This window comes from Myotis myotis, unplaced genomic scaffold (genome assembly GCF_014108235.1).
Source record: "Myotis myotis isolate mMyoMyo1 unplaced genomic scaffold, mMyoMyo1.p scaffold_m19_p_3, whole genome shotgun sequence".
Taxonomy (NCBI): domain Eukaryota; kingdom Metazoa; phylum Chordata; class Mammalia; order Chiroptera; family Vespertilionidae; genus Myotis; species Myotis myotis.
In genome coordinates this window covers 185,761,606-185,770,574 of record NW_023416335.1, presented here as the reverse complement: position 1 = coordinate 185,770,574, position 8,969 = coordinate 185,761,606, and positions in this window count along the sequence as shown.

Genomic DNA, 8,969 nt, shown 5'->3' with positions numbered 1-8,969 from the left:
GAAGATACCAGTAGACTGGTATCTCCTCTGGACAGATGCCTTCCTTTTATCAGATACCAAAGGCAGAGAGTTACTACACATTCTCAGAGTTAAGACAAAAATTCATCATGTGCATACAGTATTTCCCCTTTATTACGTTGGGCTCAGCACAATGTGGCAGTACAGCCAATAGGAAAGATGGGAATGAGAAGATGCTAGTCTTTTATTTTAGATTGGGGGCATACTATTTAGCTATAGTTTTGAAATCTGGAGCTTCTTTCACTAGGGCAAACATATACATTCAATATGGTTTTCATTTCCTGTTTCTTTCCCTTAGTTTTGACAGTGGATCTTCCAAACATTAGATGAAAAACAAAACAAAACTGAATTATCAAGAATCATCTATTAATGGGGGCAGAGGAAGGGAGCAGGCTAGAAGGGGTCAATGGGGTATAAAGGGGACATGTATAATACTTTTGAAACATGAAAATTGAAAATTGACCTGGAACGCATGCTGTTCCCCTGGGCAGGGTACAATGATGGCTTCCTGGGTTCTTGTCCAGGTAGATTTGAAGAATGAAGTCACGGACAAAAGGTGGTATAGGAAAAGGTGGAAATTTATTGAGAAACAAGCACAGAATCCCACGTGGGGAGGGAGCAAGAGAACCTCACTAAGTCCCTTATTTTCTAAGGTTTATAAAGGCTGCAGTTCTGTGTGTCTTGATATCACCTCTGATTGGTCACTATAGCAGATCCAGAGCCCAAATCTCGAGTGAGGTTCCCCTCTTCTTCTCCCTTATTGTTTTTCTATTCCCTCTGGCCTTCCTCTTCCCTCTCTGAATGAGTGTCTTCCTTTCCTTTATTCTGTGAATGTATACCTTCTGGCAGCTCTATTATTCTGTGAATGTATACCTTTGGGCAGCTCCCAGCTTTGTAGCCCTGTGGTTCTCTCCCATGGACCCCCTAATTCCTAAAACTTCCTAAACCTGCCTATTCTATCCCTAAAAATTCTTTTCACTTTCAACAATAAAGATTTTTTTTTAAAAAAGAATCATCTGTTGAACATCCAATTGCATATGTCACTGACATACTGATAGCTTTCACAACAAGCACACCTTAAACAAAAGTTTTTAGTATGGAATATTTCAAAGATACACAAAAATAGTGAGGATGGACCTAATCCCAACTTTAGTATTTACCCACTCATGGCCAAATTTGATTGATAAGCTCTCACCACTTTCCATTACTCTAAATTATTTTGAAGCAAATAGTTATCTCAGCATTGTATCTATGAGTATTTCTATATGAATAGCCAAAGGATAAGAATTCTTTTAAAACAACATAACTACTATGCCATTATTATACCTAAAAATTAACAATAATTTCTTAATATTACCAAACATTGTCAGTGTTCAAATTTACTCCAGTGTTTTATAGTTTTAAGTATACAAGTATTTCATCTCCTTAGTAAGTTTATTCTTATTTTATTCTTTTTGTTGCTATTGTAAATGGGATTGTTTATCTAATTTTATTTTCAGAAAGTTTGTTTTTAGTATATAGAAATGCAACTAATTTTTACTTGCTAATTTTGTAAGCTAAACATTTACTAAATTTGTTTATTAGTTATAACAGTTTTTTATTGAGTCTTTGGGATTTTCCATATATAAGATCTTGTCATCTGCAAACAAGGACAATTTTATTTCTTCCTTTCTCATTTGGATGCCATTTATTTCTTTATCTTGTCTACTAGCTATGGGTAGGATTTCTAATACTATATTGAATAGAAGTGGCAAGAGTGACATCCTTGCCTTGTTCTTTTTAAAAAATATATTTTTATTTATTTCAAAGAGGAAGGGAGAGCGAGAGAGATAAAAAACATCAATAATGAGAGAGAATCATTGTTTAGCTGCCTCCTGCATGCCCCACACTGGGGATCAAGCCCGCAACCCAGGCATATGGCCTGATTGGGAATCAAATCGTGACCTCCTAGTTCATACGTCCATGCTCAACGACTGAGCCATGCCAACCAGGCTCCTTGCCTTGTTCTTGATCTTAGAGGAAAAGCTTTCAGTTTTTCACCACTGAGTTAGTGTTAGCTGTGGGCTTTCATATATTGCCTTTATTGTGTTGAGACCTTTTTTCATGGAAGAGTGTTAAATTTGTCACATGCTTTCTCTCCATCCATTGAGATAACCATGTGACTTTTATCCTTTATTTTGTTAATGTGGTGTATCAAATTAATTCATTTTCATATATTGAGCTTTCCTTGCACTCCAGGGATAAATCCCATTTGGTTTTAGTGATTCTTTTAATGTACTGCTGGATTAGGTTTGCCGGTATTTTGTTGAGGATTTTTTGCATCTATATTCATGTGTCCATACAATCCTATCAGCATTTCCAATGTACAACAAAGAAAACCAGTGCTGAGAAGTGTGCTCTGAATAAAAGATTGTATGGCCACACGAATTTAAAAAACTCTGAGTAACAAATACACTTTTTAGTGATTCCCAATGTACATAATAAAGTTTCTGAGAAGTCCTAAAAAAACCATACTAAATTGTTAGTTAAATCCAGTATTTGACTATGAACACTTTTCTTTTTCCTAATAATTCTTTGGAGAATCCACACTCTACTAAGCTAGATTTAGAGTCAGAAGTACTGGAAGCTTCACCAGTTAAATAGGCATATATCTATGGATAAGTTGCCTCACCTCTGTGGGCACAAATTTCCTCATTTATAAAATAAAAATTTGGCTAGATGTTCCTTAAAGTCTGTTTTATGTATAAATGCTTTATGACTCTGAAGATAATAGTAATTTGAAGATCATAGTGTTAGTGAAAATTATATGAAATGATTAAATGCACAGTGGAAATTCAGTAAATGGTTTCTTCCTTTTATCCTGCCTTTGAATCTCATTATATTTTCCCCCTTTTCCCCATTCACAGTACTGTCATCCTAACTCAGACCTCATTATCTCTTACCAAAATTCACTTCCAGATCATCACCAACCTGGGCTAACTCTTTTCTAGTCCCTACCGATTTATCCTCTACTGTTTTGAGTGAGTATTGTATTTGAAACATGTCTGTCATATTATTCTGCCCTTGAATTATGTGCTCCAAACAACTGCTCTAGTTGAAGGTCCAAATGACTTGCAGTTCTCAGAATAAGCTGTGTTCTTTCACACTTTGCTATTTTGCTTATGTTACATTACTTATGCTACCATTAGGTACTTGAAATGCTCTTGCCACTGCCCTTTGTTTGTCTAACAGATATCTGTTTCTCTTTTAAAAAATGCCACAGCAACATTTCTGGTCCCAAGTGAATTTCTAGCATCTCACCCCTTCTCCTGAAGAGATGGAGCCTATTTCCTGCCTCTGTAGACAGTACTTTCTGATTGCCTTAACAAATAGAATACAGAAGTGATGCTGTGTAGCCCCTGAGGCTAGGCCATAAAAGGCAATAGGGTTTCTGCCTGATCTCTTTCTTTCTTGGAGGATACTAGCCACCAAGCTCCAAAGAAGCCCCAAATAGCCCTTGTAGAGAGTCACATGAAGAAGCCCATATGGAGAGACACAGAGGTTCTTAGCCAATAGCCAGCATCAACTATTGGCCGGAATTCTCTCTCTTGCTATATATGTATATGCTACATGTATATGTATATGTATAACCCAAATATGTGGAGACATAGAGATCCACAAAAATCTCTGTTTTGTGGATCACAAATCCTCTATAACCTTGTGGTCATGTGTAGGAAATAAGGATGCTGGAGTAAAAGATGTCCTCAATGAGGCAAGTAGAGAGGAAAGTATCCTTTATTTTTTTATTTATTTTTATTTTTATTTTTTTAAATATATTTTATTGATTTTTTACAGAGAGGAAGGGAGAGGGATAGAGAGTTAGAAACATCGATGAGAGAAACATCGATCAGCTGCCTCCTGCACACCCACCACTGGGGATGTGCACGCAACCAAGGTACATGCCCTTGACCGGAATCGAACCTGGGACCTTTCAGTCCGCAGGCCGACGCTCTATCCACTGAGCCAAACCAATTAGGGCGGAAAGTATCCTTTAAGATGGACTTACTCATTAATGTGAAAAACCATTTACAATTTAGCATAAATTAGAAGTGAAAGCTGGAAGGAGAGAAATCCTTGGATTTTTTCCACCTGCTCATCTAGCCAGTGAACTTCATGGACAGTTATGCATTCAGGCTTCTTTGTCATGTAAGCCCTCTCTGTGCTACATATGGCGATCTGAGCTGGCCGTCTGGGATGTGACTCCTGCTTCAAGAGTAATAATAAAGTTTCTAGCACTCACTGTGGCTGTGGGAAGCAGACTGTTGTTGAAGTGTTATTATTAATGAAAATTACTGCTGGACAGCTTGAACTAGAAGATAATTTATTCTCCGTGAACTTCTAATTGCAGTAAAATGGTTCATTCACAGCCACACTTGTCCATCTTGTTTGTTCCTGTCGTTCAGGCATGGTTGGCTGTAATGAATTAAGGCAGAACTGCACAAGCTGCACCAGAAACAGAAGTCCGCATTTCTGGAGACACTGTGGAAACTGGTCAGAAAGGTTTAACCCATAAAAGAGAGGCTTGGGAAATGGTAAAACACATTCCAGCATGCTCATGGGGTCATAATCCATTCGTATGAAACGAGGCACCTACTGTGCGCAATGCAGTATGTCAAAATGGGAAGTCAGTGTTTCCAGATGGCCTCTCACTGCTCTCGCTTATGAAGCTCACACTTCCTTTCCACATTTCTGATAGAGAGGTCTTTCCCTTATTTTTAAAATTTAGCATATTCTTTCCACTCTATCATCTTGCTTCAAGAGATTGCTTTGGGAAAATGAAAATTGTCCATGATGATAAAATGTATATTTTCTTAGTAGTATCTTTGATGTTACAGTGTCTTCCTCCTGATTTTTGCCACATTTCATCCTCACATTGATTCCATTTTCCTCCATCTTTTATGCCTGGCAGAATTGTTCCTTGCTCTTTGCATAAATGTCACTAAATGTACTCCTGACTTGCTGCTACCACAGTAATAGGCATTTGTCATAGGCTGTTGACTCATTACTGTATTTATATGAGGTTTGGTCACTTGTGGTTTAGCAGGCTTAAGAAACAGCCTGATTCCCAGCCAGTAAATGGATTCAAACCTGTCTAAGATGGATGATAGATTAGGGTTTGGGTGCTGTCATTATTTAATACTTAGTACAGTCTCTGAGTGGACTAGTGACAGTGTATCACCTTGGAATGTGATCTTGGCTGTCAAATAGCATCCATTCTAGACAACCTTAGTGGGACACACAGCGAGAGAGAGAGAGAGAGAGAGAGAGAGAGAGAGAGAGAGAGAGAGAGAGAGAAAGGAAGGAAGGAAGGAAGGAAGGAAGGAAGGAAGGAAGGAAGGAAGGAAGGAAGGAAGGAAGGAAGGAAGGAAGGAAGAAAGAAAGAAGAGGCAGAGAGATACAGAGAGACCACATCTTGTCATCACAATCCATGATGATCCTTGGCAATTTTGCACTCACTGGAGAACAGGCCTGGAGGAATTCCAGGGGATGCCTGTGTAGATGCTAAGGAAGTGGAGAGCCTAGTTGACCTCAGATTCCCATCTTGATCCAATGATGACTGTTTTATTTGAGGAAAAGATGGTTTACATTGTGATTTAAAGAGCACTAAAAAAGTACCCATACAACCAACCATTCTTAGATGTACTCACTCCCACAGAACCAGAAATTCCGCCTTTAGAGTTATACCTTTGAGTTTAAGCAGAAGACAGTAATTATCCACAAAAGGGGAGGGCACACTATAGAGATATTAAGAATCGCTATTGTTTCAATCCAGCAGTTACTGGATGGAAGGAGTTGTATTCTTGTTTATTGGGACAGAAAAAGACTGAAATCCCCCCTGAGAATATTATAAGTATACTAGAGGCCCGGTGCACGACATTTGTGCACTGGGGGTTGTGGGGGTCCCTCAGCCCGACTGCACCCTCTCCAATCTGGGAGCCCTCAGGGGAGCCCTCTCCAGTTCAGGAGTTTCTGTCTGTCTTTGCAATCATATGAGCGAATTGTGTGAGACCCCAACTCAGTTTGGTTTGTTGCTCACAGAATAATAGAGGCATTTTCTTTTCTTTGCTTCATTGGTGGAGATTTCCTGGAAGTTTTAGGGTATCTTCCCTTTAATTTTTCCTAGACACTCTGATTTTACTTATGTCTCTCACCTTTGCTTATCCTCTATCCCCCACCGCAACAGTAACTTTGCTCCAGGCTTACTTTGCTCTAGTGTCTAGGAGATCCATCTGCCACCAGAACTATGATTCCCAGCATTCCTGGTGCTCCCGGCGCTCTGGGCTTCTGCTTCCGGTCCTGGGGCTGCCACCAGAACTACTATTCCCAGAATTTCTAGTGCTCCCCACGCTCTTGGTTTTCCTTTCCTGCTCTGTCTTTGTTCCATGACCTCCCACTCTGCCAAGTCCTCCAAGCCTCCAGGCTTCCTCTCTGCTCTCTGTCTGGTGGCTTGGTGAGCCAAGTTCCCCAAGCTGCTCCACTCTCCGCCGGCTCTCCCACCCTGCTCTCTGCCCGATGGCTTGGGGGATGTGGCTCTCTCGGTCACTGGGAGTGACCAAGGCAGCCACACTCCGCAAGCCTCCAGCTCTCCCACTCTGCTCTCTACCCGGTGGCTTGGGGGAGTGACTGAGGGAGCCACATCTCCCCAAGATGCCAGCTCTCCTGCTCTTCTCTCTGCCTGGTGCCTGTGTATGCAAATTAACCTGCCGTCTTTGTTGGGTTAATTTGCATACTCACTCCTATTGGCTGGTGAGCATAGTAGGGGATGGTCAATTTACATGTTTCTCTTTTATTTTATAGGATTATAGACAATAGCTGTACTAGAAGCAATTATGTAGAAAGGGCTAGCCCCTGGATTTGATAGCCAGACTCTTGGTCAAAATATTTACTTTGTCCATAGTGCTCATATAATCTTTGAAAACTGCTCATTGCTGGACTGGTTCAAGTAATAATGCTAAAGTTCTGTTCTCATAGAACAAGGAAACTTGACTGTTTTCAGAAGGGGTAATTCTCCTTCCTTCAATTTGTGAATCACACAATATTAACAGGAAACTTTTGGGAATCATGAGCTGTTTTTTTTTTTTTGGTGATACCATTAATCTAATAGTCAATAAAACACTTTCAGAAACCAAGAGAATTAGAGGTTGGTCAGGGAGGAATGAATGCTATAAATCAAGATTACCTGAAGGGGATATGAGAGATAAGGGATTAAGCCAAGTAAAGAGATAGCAAGGGGAAATATCCAAGAGCTTGGACAGATTTACCAATTTCTAGAAGTGGATTTCCGAGTGCTTTTCAAAAAAAAATAAAGTAAAAATAACTCTGATGAAAACATTTTCATATAATAAGAAATGGTTTCCTTAATTTTGTGTACGGCCTCAATATAGGGGCTTCTGGCTGCATTGGACGGCAGTGTTACAAGAAAAAAAGAGGAGAGAGATGTCCCTGTCAGAAGCAGATGGGGTCAGACCTGTGCTCTGTAGGTCACAGACAACGATCCCAAATCCCCTGCCTTTCAGGTCTCAGCCATGGACAGAAATAGAGCACAGAAGGCGCTTATTAGGGAAGGCTTCATTTCCCCAATCTTTTCCAAGTGAAAAATAGAGCAAATGAGTGGCTGGGTGCAGACCCTTGGCACCGAGTACCTGGGAGTAAATGGAACACCACGGGGACACAGAACCTTGCCCGCCACTGATCATATTACCAGGGAAGTACAGTACAGACTCAGCAGGCTTCTGCAAACAACGCATCCCTTTAAGTTAATTGGTGTTATAGAGAAGCTGAAATGCTCGGCTTATTTACAAAGCTACAGATTTATGTAAAGCAAAACCAATTACACTTAATGCCTAAACTATTCCAGGTGCTCAATGATAATGTTGCTAGGCACTAGAGGAGAAACTGCTGTTTGGATGCATCCCGTTCCGAATGGAAGCATGTGTAGTTACCGCAATTTAGCTAATCACGAGTGTCAATCTCAATGTGAGAATTCTAAGCTCTTTGGGTGTTTGCTTTGGGTCCACTTTATAATTCTGTAGATCTCTTTTCATCTCGAAGGACGAGTGAAAGCAGAATGAGCACTTTTTTTCTGTCATGATGTAGAAATTAAGAGAGGAAGGCACATTTTGGGGGAACAAACAAAATAAGACCCTTTTTCTAATGATGAGAGAGACTGTTCGAGCTTCGCACGTGTACTAAGGTGAAGTGTTTACTAGTAAAGTTGTCTTGATCTTTTGGGTGTTCATTAAACTCAAGTTGCAAACTTGGCATTTAACCCTCTGTAACAAAGAAAGCGTCTATGGCCTCTCAGGGGTTGGCCTCACTGTTTTGTCAGAGAACAAATGCTAGAAGATGACTGGAAGCAATTATAGGGCAAGAATTGATGTCCGTAAGAGCTAGGTGTTTTGTTTTTTTTTTCCCACTTGTCCCTAAAACAAGCCAATGAACAAAATATTGTTTGAGTAAGAGAAACACCTGGTGCTTTACAGCTGCTCTTTTGCAATAAAAAATGCATATCATTCCTAATCAAGATGAATAAATGTTTTATTCTACAGATCTAAAATAATTTAGGTATACACAAGGGAGAGCGCTTAATTGCAGAATCATTTGCAATCGGCTGATAAACCCGCCTATCCTATCCAACATGAACTGTCCTGGAAGGCAGTGGTGCTTACTCAAGCTTTGGGGAACTTAACAAATAATTCAGGTGTGTTTGTTTAAACCACTGACTCTTGGAAAAAGATTGGGGTTAAGGCAGTCTGTGGTAGGAGCCAGAAGGTTCTCCTTAAGCAGGTGGTCTTCAATCAAAATTGGACATGCACTACTACAAAGATATGGGGTGGTAGTTTTATTACTTTTTTAGAAAACGAGTTTTCACATATTTTTGCCTATATAGGAAAAATCTCTCTTGGAAGACA